The sequence below is a fragment of the Micrasema longulum genome, unplaced genomic scaffold (assembly GCF_059751315.1).
Source record: "Micrasema longulum isolate JH-2025_06_02 unplaced genomic scaffold, ASM5975131v1 h1tg001674l, whole genome shotgun sequence".
In the NCBI taxonomy this organism is placed as follows: domain Eukaryota; kingdom Metazoa; phylum Arthropoda; class Insecta; order Trichoptera; family Brachycentridae; genus Micrasema; species Micrasema longulum.
In genome coordinates this window covers 117,671-136,009 of record NW_028278853.1, presented here as the reverse complement: position 1 = coordinate 136,009, position 18,339 = coordinate 117,671, and positions in this window count along the sequence as shown.

Here is an 18,339-nt window from a genome sequence, read left to right as displayed (position 1 = left end):
TGTGATTATATTATTTGTTTGTGATGTATTGTAGGGGTTATGTCTTTCATTTGAGTAAGAGTAGTTTTTGAATCTGTAAGTGAGTATTGTTCTAGCATATAATTGTTTTGGTGTCAAAAGTTGTGATTCGCCATTATCTGCAGAGTATTTGCAAAACTGATGTGCCAAATAAAAAATCTCAGCTTCTAGTTCTGAATTGTACTAGGTAATTTTAGCAATCATCTGAAAAAAAAAGTCTCAATTTACACGTTTAATCGTGGACGGAAATAGAAAATATTGCTGTGAACAACGAAATTCAACTATATTTTAATAGTCAAATAACAACGTTATTAGAATTAACGATAACTTGATTCAATATTGGAATTTTTCCAAATGTTTGTAGACAAAAGTCTGGATTTCACCCCCTTGGGAGTTATTAAGATGAACAAATTACAACAGGGATGGAGAATACATTTAAGAAGGAAATATGGAAGTCAAGGCATTTGCAGGGCTTATGACCTATCATTGGTTGTTTAAGTGGCCACTTTACACACTGTGTAACATTCACCATTTTGCCTATGTTTGAACATCTATATTTCTTCAAACATGCACTGATTAGGACAAACATGTACTGATTGAATTATGAAAATATTATCTTGTTTGAGAATTAATTTAAAAAGTAGAGGGAATGGAGGTGCATGTGCTTATTAAAATGCATGTCGTGTTGGTTTTATATTTTTGTGCAACAACTATGGTGAAGCTGTATAGTGGGTTTTGCATGTTGGTTTGCATGTTGATTTAATTGGTGTCCTGACGAAGAGACAGGTACGTCTTGAAACCGGTAGACATAGAAAAGTCGGTAAGTGGTTATGTACAAATATTTAATAATATTTAATATTATATACAATGAAATCTGACGCAAAGCACAAATGCCAGAGTTTGGTTCTAGATACTCCATCCTGATGATGTAGAAACAATTAAAAATGGATACGAATTTCGATCGACGAGGAAAGGTTTACTTTCTGAGTACAACCTACTTTCGTTGTCCATAAGGACAATTAGTAACTTCTCTCACTGTAAAACTCATATGAATTATTGGTTAATTGAATTGGGTTGCGTGAAGATTGAAGTGTGAATCAGGCCAAACAGGTAAAAAAATTAAATTGTTTGTATTTATGGCATAATTCTATATTATAGATATTTTTTTTCTAAGCCTAGCGAGGAAACATAATTATAACGTATTTAAAGTTTTGTCAATTAATGATTTGATTCAATATTGCAAAAACCCACGTACTTTGTAATACTTTGTGCTTTGATGCTAAAAATCCCCTGAATCTGTCAAACCAAATCATCGAAAGAGTCGAGAGTTTCAAATACCTAGGGTGGTATTCCAAACGCTTTCGCGGCCGATTATTATTATTTAGATACAAAATACACGAGAAAAATTGTTTCCTCGTGCCACGACAGTTTTTCAGAATAGCACCCCTGGGAGTATATGTTACAGAAAATGGCAGCTTCCAAAAATAACTGGGAGTGAGATTAAGAGTAGCAGGCGCCACATTCAACAGTATGAAGGTTGTCTGGAGATCGAAATACCGCCTATATAACGCCTGCATAATACCAATTCTCCTTTACGGATGCGAATTATGAATCCATAGTACATCAACTAAAATATGTCCTTAAAAATATCGAAATATGGTTGAAGAAGAATAAACTTAAGCTGACAACAGATAAAACTAAGTTTATGAGCATAGGAAATAAAAAAATCCCTATTTCACCAATAAAAGTGATGGATGACAAATTATTTAAGGATGTGAAAGAGATAAAATATTTGGGGATTTATATGGATTCTAGATTGACTTATTCCCAGAATACAAGATATGTGACCAATAAGATAGCAAGGAAGGTTTCTCTTATGGGAAGAATCAAAAAATATCTAACTGCAGATTCGTGCAGGATGATTTATAACTCCATAATTGTGCCTCATATAAATTATTGTACTAGTATTTTGTTTTTGACAACTGAAGGGGAAATAAATAAACTTACTGTTCTGCAGAATAGGGCTATGAGAGTAATTTTGAGAAAAAGTAAATACACTAGAATAAAGTTGATGCTGAAACAAGCAAAAATTATGACAGTACGTCAACTAATATATTTTATTGTAATGTTTTTTGTTCATAAAATGATTAATGGTTATACCTCAAAAGAGTTGACTCAAAAGGTTTTTTCTAATCAATGTGAACACGAATATAAAACAAGAAATAAACATGAAGTAAGACTACCATTTCGTAGGAAAACAAATACACAGAACTCGTTGATGCACCGAGCTGTACAGTTATATTATAAGGAAATACCATTAGAAATAAGAGAGCAAAAAATATTATTTCATTTAAATGTCAGTTAAAAAAACATGTGTTTAGCAGATAAGCTAGTTTTTAAAAAGGAATCTTATTCGTGTTAGCTTTACAGAAGTTTTCTTTTTTAATGTACTATATTGTTTAGAAAAGTTTATAATTAGTATTTGTTTTAATAATAATTGGATAAACGTTAATTTAAGGACATTCATTTATTATGTTTGTACTATTTTAAGACAAAAAAAATACAAAAAATCGTGGCACCTCACTAGGGCTTAAAACAGCTTAATTCTGAGTTGGCTAGGCCAGATACAGCGGATGCCTCCAGAGAGCCTTAACTACGCTTGCTAGGTTTAAATTAAGGAATAATGACTATTGTCCATGCGATGATATTTCTTCACAGAGTATCAAACATTCGTTATTTCAGTGCCCATTTTTCAGTTTACAACGCCATAATTTTGAAGCAGAATGCAGGAAAGATGGAATATCCTTAACAGATATCCACACTGTAGTTAAAAGTAGTTATCACGCGCCATTGTTCTTGAACTTTGCAACAATGGTGGACTCATAAAGGTAATAAATCAAAATCAGTTATCAAACATCCCATTTCCAAAACAAACAAAAACTAATTTTTTCCGAGTACCTTAGCCTTGTACATGACACGCAAGGCTACTAAATACAGGGGTCCAAATAAATATTTAAAAAATAAAATAAAAAGAACTACGCTTGCCTACTTTACAAGGCATCCGCTCGACGTCCTGACCGTCCACTGCTGACTGTTCGTCGGCAGTTTATATCAGAACTTCAGGACGAGAACCGCAAGAACGCAAAGAAGTTGGCAGCCAATAGAGCTGAATGAAGGCTCTTTGTGGATACCACATGCTCCAACCAAGGAGTGGACATGGAATGATGCTGATGATGATTTGTGAATTTATTTATTTATTGACGCGTAGTTTAAAGAGTAAATGCTACTGGGAAGGGTACTGTAATTTGTGATGTAACAAGATTCGGTAACATATTGCATAGTGGTGATGACACTTGACGACATATGCCGATGTGAGGGGTTCGAATCCCATTCATTTCGTCCCTAATATTAGATACTGATCCACACACGATAAGATCATTGTGATACTATAGAAATGGGAATTTGAATCATGTTATTTGATAAGGATTACCTACAGAATCAAATCCTCCGTGAATAAATTGTAAATAAATTCAATCGTTTCAGAATGAAATTTTTGTATAAGTGGTTTTATCAACAATGTAAGTATGCTCAAATATTTATATAGAAGTACTGGATTCCATTCTCTGGATAACATATCAAGATTGAACTATTTAAAAAAAATAATGCATTCAAATACAATATAACTTTTTTTAATGTTTCCCACTATGTAAAATATTATTTTTTAGAACTTTTTGTGAACAATAATAGGGAATAGCGTCTTATTATAATGTTTTTGCTCTTATCTATTTATTGATACTCTTAAATCTACGAATATGATTAAATGTTTTCAAATAAAATTCCCAAAAAAAAAGGATTGTGAATATAATTGTTTAAGTACTTTTGATTGAAATATTTTATTTTTGTGTATTTTTATTAACTTAATTGAAGCAATATTTTCTACTAAATGCATAGTGATGTCTAGTTATTGTTATAATTTTAAGAATTATGATTTAATAGGATAATGAGTTGAAGTACTCTCTTATGGTGGAGAGGGTTCAGAAGAAATTTATTCGGTTTCTCTACATGAGGGAGTGCGGATATTATCCATAGCTTTATCCCACTCCATGGTATACTAAGTTTCAACCATTTGAAGACTAGAAGGAGTGTGCATTTAACTATGCATTTCTTTTGATTTCGATAACCCAGAAATTATGCGGAGCATTAGCTTTTATGTTCCGGATAATTACCTTAGACAGCGTCAGCATAGACTGTTCCACATTCCAATATACAAGACCAACCTGCCAATGGTTATGCCTGTTGGAAGAGCTATCTCTATGTTGAACAATATTACTTTGAACATTGTCATTTTTTACGTCTCTTAAGGAATTTATCGTTACAAGATTCTCTTACTTTTTTAACAGAAATATCTCAAAATATTATGTATACCTACGTGTTATCTTTATATCTACCTAATATTATTGAGTTATCAAATTTATTATTTATATATGTATGAATTAAGAGACTATTTTGTAATGTACATAAACATAAATGAATACACTTTTGATTGAAGATATCTTTATCCCTTGAATGGGAAATAATACTTCAAAAAGAATTTTGATAATGTGCACAGTTACCACAAAATTCATGATCCAAATTTACAATCTTTGCTTCTAGAACAGTATTAAATTGTACAATGCGTTCATTGGAAAAAAATATTTCTCAATTTTCACGTCTTATCGTGCACGAAAATAGAAAAAAAGTTATGAAAAAACGAATTTCTACTCTATTTTATGCGTCAAATTACGACGTTATGAGAATCGACGATAACTTGATTCGTTTTGGAGACGCTAACCGTTAAATAACCTTAAATAATTTCACGGGTTATATTGCCACGTGACCGAGATTCAACCCCCGAGTCGTTTGTCGGGTCCTTTCCACCCCGCGATAACGATCAGGGGGAAGTATTAAAATGATAGAGTCATCACACAAACAAATGACATTTTTAATATGATCTACGCGACGAGATACGGAAGCAGGGAGAGTGTATGAATAAGCCGTGACGGTCGCAAATCTACTGATGGAAGTGTCACTTTAGGGGTAGATTCCACCCCACAGATAGACCTACGCATACAGACATGTTGACGCCTCTGGAGACCAAATTTCATGTCTGTCATAATCTTGACATGCTGAATATTCATCAACCATTATAATAAACATTTTTAAACATCGCAGTTTTTATGAAATTGTGGTTAAGGCGTTGAAATGTAAAAAAACGGCTACACTTTTTACCCTTGTTAGCAAATTTATTCCTTAATATGATCTACAGTTGTGTTTTATAATTTCATTCATTCCAATCGTTCCCTAAACGTACTTGATTGTGCATTGGGCACTAGATTGATCCACAAATCATGGCGTAGTTTGATACATAAAATAAAATGTGGATATCCCCAGCAACACCAGAGACAGGGTGGCTACACTCACCAACATAACACGCTACCAGCCGCTACAAATCGGAAACGAGCCAAGCCAGATTTTCTCTACTAGACATCAAGCACTCGATAGTTTTGTAAAGTCAACTCATTTTACTGCAATGGCTAAATTCATTCAATATTGACCATAATTCGCATAACCTTATTCAAACATTTTCATGTAATATGTAAGAAAACCATTCATTTAAAAAATTAAAAGGTAAAAGAAGAAGTATAAAAGTTCGTTTTTTTTCTGGCGTTGCCTAGTAGGTGATTTGGTTCAGCCGGATGAATCTCACCCACATAATAAAGGTTTCAGCTCCTTTACTTTACAAAAGTCAACAGATGGAAGAGTTGAGGAAATGTGGATGTTTAAACATGTGCAGAATGGTGAATGTTACACATTGTGTAAAGTTACCACTTAAACCAGCCAATGACAGGTCATAAGCCCTGTAAATGCCTTGACTTTTATATTTCCTTCTCAATAATGTTTTCCCTCTCTGTTGCAATAAATTTGAATATGAATTTAATTTAACCATCTTCACACGAAAAATATTCACTATAACACCAGCAGGATATCTTGATTATTTTTGTTACATAAAAATAAGAAGACCAGTCATAGATTTCAGATGCCATTCCAAGGACTATGAAATATTACAGTGTAAAAATGTATTTTCCAAATCTAAATTTCATGTTAACCATGTCCACAATTGAACCCGAAACCTCTTGCTTAGTAGCTAAACGCGCTGACCATTAGACAACAAGGCTGACATTAACATATTTTAACAAAATTTTCATACTTTATGTATATTTCTAATCAAATGTATTGCAACAGAGAGGGAAAACAGTTTTGAAAAGAGAAAACAGAAGTTTAGGGATATACAGGGTTCATGACCTGTCATTGGCTTGTTAAGGTAATTTATTTTACAAACTATGTAAAATTCACCATTCTGCATATATTTAAACATGCACATTACTATTGACCGAATCCAAAAAAATTAAAAAAGACCCCAAACTCTCGACGAGCGATTTTGACTAAATGGCTTTTCTTTTTCACTTACAAAACTGTATTATTCATCCGCCCGGACAAGAACAATACACAAAATTCTAAAATATAAATCTAGGTTCTGAAAGCATTTTGTTACCCTCGGCGTAGAGCGTAGGAGTGTTTCCTGAAGATATAATATTCTAGAACCTGTAACAATACAGCATGAAAGCCTAAGTCACATCCCCCATTATCTTCATAAAGCCTTATTGTTGAATATTTACAAGGGAATTTCTAGAGATAGATAAATGTGAAATAAAAAACATTTTGAAGATGTTCATTTTATCTTCCAAAAATACTGCCTTTCACTAATACAAATTATTTCTCAACAAAATAATTTATTCAATACTTTTTATATTTTTTATTTAAATGGTACAAAAATACAGATTTCATTTATTTAAAATTAATAAAAAAAAGCTGTTAAAAATATAAAAAAATTACACCATAAAAGGGTCGTCTCTCATTTCACAATTTTTCAATAAGCAAAAAGTTGCGATGCTATAGGAACTATATTTTTTTCATGCGACGTCGAATAAATTTTCAACAAAGGTTTCAAATATGCATATAACCGAAAATGATAAGGGCAGGTATGAAGGTCATAAAAACGTAAATAAGATGTTTTTATGAATTAATCCGACAACCACAATTATCTTCATTTTTTAAAAAAAGAGAATACAATTCTATAATAAAAAGTTTCAACTAAAGTGTTTCAATATTTTTTTAAAAAAGTATTACCGAAGGCATAATTTTACGTAGAAATAAAAGAAAATGTCACAACAATGTATGTGATTTAAAACAAAAAAAATCAAATTTAAATTTTGCCACTTTCATGTTCAATTTATTATCATTTAATTATTTTTAAAAGTTTAGTTCAATACTTAGTCTTTATTGAAATCCCAGATACCAAAGTTTAGTCTAAATTTGAAATTGCGTAATCTGCCGGTCTAAAAGTAATTTTATTTTAGTTACATAAAACTTTTCAGTATATTTTAAACATAAATACCCTTAAACAATATTTTTTTTTAGTCAATTTATGTTTTTTTATTTTTTTATTATTGCGCGATTAAAAAAAACTCGTTTTAAAATGGCAAAATCGTATGATTTCTTAATTTTGCGTTTGTTTTACCAGACTACAGCCTTAAATAAATACATTTAATAATTCAATAGTTTGGCATAATGGATGTACGTAATGAGGCATTTTTATTTATCATAATTTACATATCCGTACCCCATGGTGCAAAGGGCATTGCATTGGTATACTAGATAGGACGTATTTCGCACTTACATCGGCCTCCGCGGAGTAGTGGTTAAGACACTTGACTCGTGGTTCTATTCCCGGTAAGAACATAAAAAACATATCTGATTTATTCTCAAGCCTGGGTGTTCTGTGGTGTAATTCATCACTGTAATTGAGCTTCCTGGCCTTTTGTGGGGAAAAAAATAATTCGTGGAGTAAAATAAAATGTGCCAGACAAACAAATATTGTACTTTTAAATTAATATTCAACGTCTAGTTTGCTAGGAATCGAGTCCATGGTCTCTAGCATGGTAAACGAACGCGCCATACGTGAGGCGGAATTTTCTTCACTTGATTCCCTTTTCCGGAATATTTACCTGGGATAACTATCGAGTTGATGACACTCGTCTAGTAATCTGATTCTAATTCATACACAGAATAGTATTCTTCGTTCCAACCGGATACCAATAATGTAAATAAATGCCTCGACACGGGCTGTGCCCAGTGAGGTATTTATGTAGAATTGAAAAAAATATGTTAAACATGACAATAAGTAAATAATTTATTCAAATTAAATTAAAAGAATGTTTAAAATGATGAATTAATAGCAAGAAAATATTATTAAATGTTTTTTTCATTCAGTTAAATATTATCGACCGAGTTTGAAAATGAGTATGCTCTATCTAATTATTCTGAGTTTGAAGATCTGTATGCTTACCAATTCTGAGCTCAAAAATCAGTATATTTTAACGAATTCTGAAATTGAAAATTGCCTTAACCAATTCCGAGCCAGACAATAAGTATGCTTTAACCAAGTTCTATCTTTCTTCTAATTTTTCTGTAAGTTTCTATTTTCTGTTAAATAGGCACTATTAGGTTTTGGTGGGTTTTTCTGTTAGTGTCTATTTCAATGTATGTTGAAATTTTTTTTGGTTTGGATATGTGTTTATTATTACAATTGATATTTTGATGTCATTCTTGTACTTATATTTTTCTTGTCTTTTGTTTGTATCTATGTATATTGTTATTCCTGTCTGTTTATATTTTTCTTATGTTTATAAATGTAACTTGTTTTTGGTCGATGTTATCAAGTTTTGGTAGTAGGCCCTAATAAAGAAAAAAAAAACCAATTCTAAGCTTGAAAATCAGAATGTTTGATCTATCTAAATATGTTCTTTATACAAAACTGCTGTGTTAAGTATGTAAAATAATACTTTTTAATTTAATTTTTAAGTTTTTCACATTATATTGAAATGTTTATATTATTTTAAATACTTATCTTTTTAAGGTAAAAGGCACAGCGTGCCGTGTATATTAATAAATAAATTTCTGAGCCATGAAATAAGTATGCCTTATCCAATTCTAAACTGGAATAAGGCAAGAACACATGAAAACCATCGAGATGAATATATTATTACACCTTAGTCGAATAGGTATAACATGAAAATAATATGTAAGCATGTCCATATCTAAAATGTATTCGAATTTTAAAATATTTTTTTTAAATTATTTTAATTTTTTTTTTCTTACATTATATAGCATACAAACATAACAAAAAACAGAATAAAATAGTAAGAAAAAACCCACATAGACATAACCTGTGTTAATATGTTCTTGAATGTTAGCTAACATGCTCTTGCTATAGAAAACATGGATATTCGAACATAGACAAAGCAATGAGTTTGTATAAAGTGACCACTTAATCTCAAAATTTTTAAAACAATCGCCCGGACTCCTATGTTACTTTTTCCAAAGCATTATTTATATCTATTTAAAAACCTTATCATTTCATATTAATTGCACAATTTTAATTATTTTTTTCATCAACAACATTCCTGCAAATTGGTTAAGTTTTTTTTATGATTTCAAACGGTTTTTTTGAAAAAAATATTACTGTACCATGTAAACTTTTTTTACAGAATTAGTATAAGAGCCGTCCTTACTAGTGAAGTCTGTTTAAAGGAGGCTTTATTTCGATTGTTGGCTCTTTAACCGTGTGTATGTTAAAACAAACACTTACTTTGTGATTTTCTTATTCCCTTTATGAATTAAATAAATATATAGTTTTTTTTCTAATATGCTGGCAACCTTCTTTATGTGTCGATTTTTGTCCGCTAGGTTGCAATCCGTAATCCCGCCTAAAATGGTATTCACACTTTGACAGTTCGACTTTCGTTGAAGCACCTGATTTCTTCCGTAAAAATTTGCATTATTTAAAGTCAAATACCAACTGGTCTGTGCTACCTAATATATTTACCTGTGCGACCTAATATATTTAAATCTATTTTATTTGATTTATTTTGAATACAAACAGATGCACAGGTTAAATTAATAATTAAAACATAATATGTAAAATGTATACATAGCAGGGGCGAACCGTGTATGGAAGCGATTATGCGCAGCTTACCATTATGTTTGACTAACTATCATAATGTTTTACTGTAACTTTATTTACAGAAAAATATATTAATAATAACTATTATAAATATAAATATAAATATTAATAAAACGCGTCCAGTGCCTGCGATGAGTCAAGAAAATAGCCGGTCATTCCAGCTTATTTTTTCATAAAAATAAGTATACTATATTTGAATGCCTTAAACCCCAGTGCGGGTTTTTTTTCCTTAATTAAACTTGCAGATTACACAAATTATTTGAAGATTCTTGATTTGGAAAACAGCATTTCAAACATTATTTATTAAGATCTATTTTTCTTTGAGATGTTACTTTTGACATAAGACCATAATTACTTTCATGCGTCATATTGCAGGACAAATAGCGCTCGACGCGGCCGTTTTTAGTACTATTAATTTCTAGAACAATTCGGCCAGTTTACATTTCAATTGAATACCCAATATCGACTGAATTCATAATGATATTTCTTATTTATTTTTTAATGAGATATGTATTAAAGTAATGGGTAATATATTTATATAATATAATATATCACGAAGTAACACCGTTTGAGTTGATTTCATGGATGAGAATTGTTGTATCACACCGAACCACAGAAAAATATCAATTTATAGTATATATTACTTACATTATAGTATGTACCTTCTATGTAGGTACAAATATATGATATATTTTTATAGCTTACCTGTAAATAAAATCAATATTCGCCACTGATACATAGTAGGGCCTGCCATCCAATTATATGTATTCACTTAATAATACTGTAATAAAGCAATGACGGCTTAAAGTTTCAACTATATAAATAATAAATATACTCAATATTAAAATAAGATAAATATGGACAAAACAAGGAGATAGTGGAAAGGAAAAGATCGAAATTGATAAGGAGTGGTAAAGGATGATTGAAGGAAAGTAAGAGTGGAAAAATGCATTTGATTTAATGATTAAATGAATTATGAATGAAGAGCAAGAAAAAAGACAAAACGTCTATTCTGTTATTTTGAATCAAGCCTATTAGTTATCTTCTGTACATATTGTATGGAGTGTTAAATATATAAAGACTATTATTTTTTTTTGTTGAATGCTTCACATATACGAGGGATTGTAGAATGTTTCTGATGATTAGTTTTAATTTTACGAATATAGAAAATATTAAAGAGTCTAGTTGGCCTGGAGGGGACGCGGTAAGCAAGTAGTTTTATGAGTTCTGGGGAATCGAATTTATTATTTACAATTTTGTAAAGCAGGATCTGATCAAAAATATCTTTTATGTGTGCTAATGAATCAAGGTTATGAAATTTTAATGAAGCTTTATAATTTGGAAAATGCAAATGAAATTTGTATTCTTGTTTTTTCAGTTTTTTTTTTAACACTGTTGATTCTATTAATATGTCATTTATAAACAGGAGACCAGATAGCAGTGGAATATTCAAGATGAGAGAGTGCGTATATTATGTATAGCGTTATAAATTAATTTATGTGTTTTATATAAACGTTTTCATAATAATTGTTATTTTTTATTTACCAAAATGAATTATAGTTTGTACTTGCAACTGGTATATAGCCCCCGCTGGTATTCATAAAAATACAGTTTTAAACCTTTTATATATTAAAAATAAAATAGGAATAACTTCTCAACTATAAGAAAAAAATACTAAAAAAATCATGAAATTAAAAACTAATTCTCATTTTATGTATAAAATATTTTTTACAACTAGCAGATTTAATTTAGGTTCCAGAGGAATCATATCAAATACATCGGTTTCACATCGGTTTCACATTCGTTAATATTTTTTTTACAAAAAGGTATGTTTAAATTCAAATTAAATTACGATAATCAAGACTACGTACGAAATTCTAAATAAACGCCTTCACGTTATGAAAATTCGCGGGAGATTAAAAAATCATCCCCAATTCCTAGAGGCACGTCGTAACGAATTACAGTATACACCCCTCTGCGGAAGGGTGTTTAAGGCGAAAATCTATCGGAAAAGATTTAAGGGATGATAAAGGGGGAGTTAAATACGAGTGGAGGTAAATTCGCTCCGAGAAATTATTAAATTCGCGCAGAAAACTGAAAGAAGATTCTGGTAAAAGGAACACCAAAACGTTTTCCATTATTTTTGTTTTTTGTTCACATTTACAGCTTTTGTTCATCATTAATATTTTTTGGTTTAAACATTATTGTCATCATTATGGTCAAATAAATCATAGTCATCCTTATTCTCTTATCTACAATTTGTGGTGCATAGAGTACTGCGTTGATATACCAACCGCAGCGTACGAAGGTCGTTTTTTATTATCAATATAAAAGTAACGTGTAAAATACAAATATTACGCGTAAGTCTGATTGAAAGTAAGGAAATCATGTAATTTTGACATTTAAAACGCCGTTCAAAAATAAACTGAGTTCCATCGAATGGCCAATACAAACAATAAAATTTTGCGGAAAATATGCTGTATAAATGAAATATTTTCAAACAAAATATAATTCTCAAAAAAATACAGAAAACATGTTTCATAAGGAAATCATATGAATTGGACATTTTAAAACACTGTTCAAAAAAAAAATTGATTGCCATCAAAAGGCCGATATGAATATTACAATTTTGCGGAAAATATACTACAACCAAAATATTATTCTTTAAAAAATACAGTAAACATAATTTCTTAAAAAAAAGTTTAATCGGAAGAATTTAAACTGTTGATTTTTTTTGAACTCTTACTAAAGGCATTATTTAACCTAGAAATAAAGAAAAATATCACAAAATGCACATGATTTAAAATGATTTATTTTATTTTCAAATTTATTTCAACAGAGAGGGAAAACATTTTTGAGACGGGAATATGGAAGTCTAGGCATTTACAGGGCTTATGACCGGTCATTGGCTGGTTTAAGTGGCCACTTTACACACTGTGTAACATTCAAAACTCTGCCCATGTTTGAACATCCACATTTCCTCAACTCTTCCATCTGTTGACTTTTGTGAAGTTAAAGAGCTGAAACCTTTATCACGTAGGTGAAATTCATCCGGCTGAACTAAATCACCTACTAGGCAACGCCTGAAATGTGGATGTTCAAACATGGGCAGAATGGTGAATGTTACACAGTGTGTAAAGTGGCCACTTAAACCAGCCAATGACAGGTCATAAGCCCTGTAAATGCCTAGACTTCCATATTCCCTTCTCAAAAATGTTTTCTCTCTCTGTTGAAATAAATTTTAATATGAACAACTCCCTAGGGAGGAAATCCAGCCAGTCTGCAAGCATTTGGACACAATCAAACATTGTTGATTTATTTTATTTTGAAAACTATTTTATTTTTTCTTTAATTAGTTTCGTGATTAATAAACTTATTTTCCAATCATTAGAATAAATTTTGTTAAAATACTTTGTCTTTATATGAATGTTAATGTCAAGACTAAATTTTAAGAGGCGTAATCTGCCGGTCGAAAAGTATACATATTTGATTTACATCAACATTTTAAATATATTTTTTAACAGAAATACCTTGTTTTTATCTAAAGTAATTTATTTTGTTCGGATTTTAAAGGAACGGCGTTTTGAAATACCAAAGTCGTTTGATTTCCTTGCTTTTTATCAGGCGAGGAGGTATGTACGTCACTTGAGGAGTTGTGGTTGACATGTTCTAAATAATCATTTCGACCACATTGGGATTTGAACCAAAAACCCTTTTCATGGTACGCATGGAGGCGAATATTTCTTTGTTTCGTATGATATTTTTTTTGTGTTTATTATAAAAAAATATCTGTTATTCGAATAATTTAGTTGTTTATATTATAAAACGGATTGCATTTGCTCAACAAAGCATTGTCTGCAGAATAATTTTATTCCTAGAAGCAGGTAGTATTACATTTCTCAGCGCTATCGGAATTCGATATTAAGCTACGCCGGTATCTACGGTAAGCTTTCACAAAAGCTACAATATCTTTCTTGCGTTCTGATCATTCAACGCTCAACGATATTATGCTATTACATATTTTTTACGAATAATATTTTCCGTTTGTCTAAATCATGCAAATGCTGGATTTTACACCTTAGGGAGTTATTAAGGTTAACACATTACAACAGAGATAGAGAATATTTTAGAGGAGGTAATATGGAAGTCAAGATTGATCCAATTTTGTTCATAATTTCTTCCATCTATCCAAAAAAATAAAACATCTGATTTATATCATTTATGTTTCAGAACGTATGCGAAAAAAGTTTAATAGAACAAAATAAATACCAAAACAGAAATTTCAATATGTCTATATATAAATTGGATACCCAATTTTAAAAAAATGCCTTTTTCCAATTTTGTAGGTTTTGAGTTGGCAACACTGCCGTGTAGAGAATTTTGTTAACTATACATTAACCTAATTATTTTTCCATTAAAGAATACTCATATTAAGTATTGTACTTGAAAAATGATTTAAAAAACATTATTTCAATTTTTAAAATCCCTAAAAAGTCCTAAAAATCTTTTAGTCCAAAAGTTTTCTCCTTGAGAAAAAATCCCTTAGTCCTTTAAATACTTTTTAAAATCCCTAAGTCCTGACCTAAGGCTCAAGTCCACTTTTTTGCAAGCAATAATTTTGTAACTAAACGTGTAACAATTTTGTATTTTTTTATCTTAAAATAAAGAAAAAGAAAAATTTTCCAAACGTATTTTTTATTTTCCGGAATTCTGTCATTTAACATTTCAGGAACAAAATAAACACTTAAATCAACAATGTTTGAGTTTGTCTAAATGCTTGCAGACTGGCTAGATTTCCTCCCTAGGGAGTTGTTCATTTTTTAATTTATTGCAACAGAGAGGGAAAACATTATTGAGAAGGGGATTTGGAAGTCTAAGTCAGTGTGTAAAGTGGCCACTTAAACCAGCCAATGACAGGTCATAAGCCTTGTAAATGCCTAGTCTTCCAAATTCCCTTTTCAATAATGTTTTCCCTCTCTGTTGCAAAAAATTTAAATATAAACACTTAATCTTGAAATATCTCAGTACTACAAAAATTCACATACGCATTTTTTGAAATTGGGCATCTAATTAATTAATATTGATACTTGTCTTCTAAAGGAAGAAAAAAGAAGATATACGTTACAACAGAGGTGAAAAAACTATTTGTAAATATGACATGGAATTTTAGGCAATAAAAAAACAAAATATACACAAACATGGAAATAGCAATAATATTTGTATTTAAATCAATTATTGTCGGGATAAGTCTTCAATGGAAAATATAAATAAAGAGTTAGTAAAAAAAGACAGACGAAGAAAGATATAGGTTACAACAGAGGTGTAGAACATTTTGAAAAAAGAATATGGTTTAAGGGATCACTTTACACGCTGTAATTCAAAAAAATATTTCGTCCATTGATTTTTTTACGCAATTGAATTGTGAACAACTTGTAAGATAAACTAAAATACGTTCAATAGTCAGAACGCAGCGTTTTCCGAAAATCTGTAAACGCGTAGCGGTCTACGTTTTGCGTAGCCCCTAGTTCATGGTACCGCCCACCTCCTGTAACCATGGAAATTTGCATGACTTTCGGCAAACCATCCCCGTCAGCCCCTACGCCATGCGCCACCCTGTATTTATACTAAACCTCCTTACGCGAGCACCGCCAACAGTCATAATCCCACTTATCAGAACGCACGTGGACTGAGAAACTTTTGCGTACAATATAATATTATTGCCTTATTAATAATTTAATTATGGATTCTTGATTTTACATTTCGATAACAATAAACCACAATTTTAACATGAACACGTAATTGATATACCCACGAAATGCATAAAAATATGTTCCTATTTTCCTTTATCATGTCCAATGAAATATATTTTGTCAATTTATTTCAGCAATAAAAACCCTTTTGAAGTTATTTTTTCTTGATACATAGTTTACGTTTTTTATGTAATATAACAGTTGTTACTCTTCTTTCTTGCTTCTTCCCAGTTCATCTAGGGTCAGCCCTTCTGGTACACTGTCTTCAAGTCTTTCTGTCTTGTGTCATCTCACTGGTCAGGTACTCCCTCTTCAGGATCCTTTTAATATTGGTTCACCAGGTGGCTTGTGGACGACCTCGGGCTCTAGCTTTTGTTTGGATATCCAACAAAAGTCTAACCACATAATCGTCATTGCGTCTATTAACGTGTCCGGACCATCGGAGTCTAGTTTATTTTAGTTTCGGCGTATTAGGCGCGACTCCAAAGCTACCGCGAACATAATTATTTTTTAGCTTATCAATCCTGGTAACACCTGCGGATTATCTGAGCATCTTTATTTCGGCGTTATATATTTTCTATTTTATTTTATTTATTAGGGATATCAACAGTAATGTAAAACAAATATAACAAATAAAATATACAGAGAATAAAACCAGTGACAGATATCCAAAAATACTCGTATAATACATGCTAGTGTGTTTGTGTTAGTGTAAGTGTGTGAGAGGGTGGGTAAGTGGGTGTTATTATAGAATGAAGGTAGACATGTGTGTAAATGTTATTGCACAAGTGTCAAAAATATATTAAATATTAAGAATCAGAGATAAAATAAGATTTTATTATAGAAACTAAGTTTAAGGAAAAAAAGTTTGTTTTTAAACGCGCATTTTAAATGTTAATTTAAGACAATCAAACGGATCAATGAAGAGAAAGTTTAAATTTTATTCACAAGCTAAATGTATAAGTGGAGAGTTCTGGGCATAGTTCGTACGAACTGCTGGCACATGAAATAGAGAGCTCGACGTGTGACGGGTGTGGTAGCCAGGGACATTTAATGATAACTCTGACAAAAGAGCCGGGCTACCTAGGCGTCCACTGAGTATGTCATGGAAAACCCCCATGTCGTAGTCATAGTAGACGGCGATCTTCGAAACTAAGCAAGTGGTGCTTTTTGCAGGAAGACATATAATTGAGATCGGTATTCCTGCATCTCCGCTTAAAATATCTAAGAAACGTCCATTGAATTTTCTCGAACCTTTATTTATGTTTGACAAATTGTGGAGACCAAACAGAAGAAGCAAATGCTTCTACTTTTAACGGTTGTAATTTTTTTGTTATTTTTTATTTATTCATATTTTTCTCTTACAAACTATAATTAATAATAAAAATAAAATGTCCTCACTGGGGTGTTACCCGTGCTGAGGACACTTAATTATATACTTTTTTGATATATTTTACATTAGAGAATAAACAAAGAAGACTAACTTAATAAACATAGATAATTAACAAAATATTCTCAGTCTTAAAAACGAGGTACTCGTATATGTACATCTATATTATTTATATTACAAAACGCACAATGAAAATAACAAAAACCTAACATAAGCTATACACTTGTGGAGCGGTTGATTAAATATTGGTTTGGGCGAATGAGACAGTCCATTTTACTTCTACCTAGCTCTACTATATATTTTTTTATATCCTTTTTAAACATTTTCTCATTACTAATTGTTTTACTAGATAGTGAAAGTATGTTACAGATTTTAATTGAATAATACTCAAAATCCCTTTGTCCGAAAGGTCAGTTTCACCTATTTTGTTTTGAACGAGCTATACTCTAAATTTGTAAGGAATAAACTAAATGTGGTAAAAATGTAGCTTGAGCTAGAAATGTATCATGGCGGGAAATCATGAGTTAGAGGAAGAAAGTATGCAAAACAGTGCAGTATCGGTAAATACGCAGATAGTTTGTTTGTATCCTCGCTTTGAACATGCGTACTGACACAATATCAGTAAGAATTTAAATGATTTAGTTAGTTTCTTACTTCCCCGTACAATATTAGTGTGTTTATACACAGAGTAATCATTCACTAGAGAAGCCCTTTAGCTCTTTAGCATAAAACAAAAGCGTTCCGAATTTTCGGTTTGGTCTTTAATTTAACAACAAACGTGTAACGGACGATTTCGATTTGCGCTTGCAATTCTCGAAGTGAGTACATACGGCCCGTTGTATTGTCGTAAACTGTAGCTAAATTCGTAGTTGATAATAATAGAGTGGTTTTTTTTCGTATAGGCTGCTCAGTTAGCCAGTGGCGTGCTATTACTCAAAGGTTTTTACAAATAGCCAACAAAAGAAGTAACGGATTTAGCGTTCCTATGCGTAGGCTGTTATTGCATAATATCGCTCGTTTACAACACACTAAGACTTAGCATAAATATTTCAATCATA